The 1,197-nt window shown below is 32.8% G+C and overlaps 1 long non-coding RNA gene across 1 annotated transcript; it reads left to right on the forward strand.

The window, feature by feature from the left end:
- Positions 1-227: 227 nt before the first annotated feature.
- Positions 228-966, forward strand: LOC132172599 (uncharacterized). The gene is made up of 2 exons (XR_009439168.2): positions 228-279; positions 763-966. It is a non-coding gene; the product is annotated as an uncharacterized LOC132172599 (long non-coding RNA).
- Positions 967-1,197: the final 231 nt, after the last annotated feature.

Here is a 1,197-nt window from a genome sequence, read left to right on the forward strand (position 1 = left end):
GAGTCATATATCCCCCACATAGATATATAAAATTTTCTGCGTAGCTTTGATAAATTAAAATTTGAGGGTAATGGACTGGAAGCCTGGGTAACCACTTGTCTTAATGGGGTGAAAACACTTATTGCTTCAAATCATGTGCTTTTTTCAAAACAGAAAGTGCTTTTCCTTCATGTATTCTACTTTTATAATGTCAAACATTTACTTATAATCTTATCTCTTGTTTTAAACAGGATAAGACCTCTTTGGCCTATGAACCAGTTATGGCGATCAACAAGCAAGGTAGTAAATGAATACATAATTGTTATGGATTAGTTTCTTATCTAAAAGTCCTATGTCTAATCCTAGTTCTAATGTTGCTGCTATTATGTATTTGAGTATTTAGTTTTAAACCTACATGGAATTGGAGATATGCTCAATTTATATGGAAATTGCATAAGAGAGTGGCCAGTGTAGGGTTTTGTCATGAAATCATTTTTAGTGTACAAATTTAGTAAAATTTACTTAACATTATAGCTTTCTATTCTTTTATGGATGTCTTACAGTTTGTCAATAAGAAATGAAACACGAACCTTCGTTTTCTTTTTTTGCTTTATTCACCTACCATCTACGGGTGTTTTGGTAGCACTTTCTGAAGCACTACAAATACCTTAGACGTCATTTGGATCACATACTTTATCTACTGAAACTGCTTGTCTCTGTTTTAGTTCTTGACAGAAAGATTTTCCTTTTAGTATGATTAATGATGTCTATATATCTTTGCAGCCTCATTCTCTAGTTAATCGGGCTTTAGCAAGAGAATGCAAAGATGTGAAAGTTGACAGAGTATATATCGGATCTTGTACAGGAGGAAAAACGGAGGACTTTATGGCTGCAGCCAAAGTTTTCCTAGCTTCAGTAAGAAACCATATATCTTTGTTGTATATGTCGGACAATTCTTTTGCTCCTAAATATAATGTTCATTTTTAATCTATCTTCTTCTTTTTTTATTGCTTTCTGGGGTTGAGTTGTTGGAAATTTGGTTGCTAGTGGCTGACTTAGTTGGTCTTTATCCATTTGTTAGGAATCATGAGAAAAATTACTAACCCTCTGCCTTAAATGAGTAGTATAATATAATTCATGAGTATCATGGATGTATTTTGCTCTCGAAACAAGTATCTTAATTTCTTCTTGATAGCAACATGCCTTATTTGCATATTT

This window comes from Corylus avellana, chromosome 1 (genome assembly GCF_965113065.1).
Source record: "Corylus avellana chromosome 1, dhCorAvel1.hap1.2, whole genome shotgun sequence".
NCBI lineage: Eukaryota > Viridiplantae > Streptophyta > Magnoliopsida > Fagales > Betulaceae > Corylus > Corylus avellana.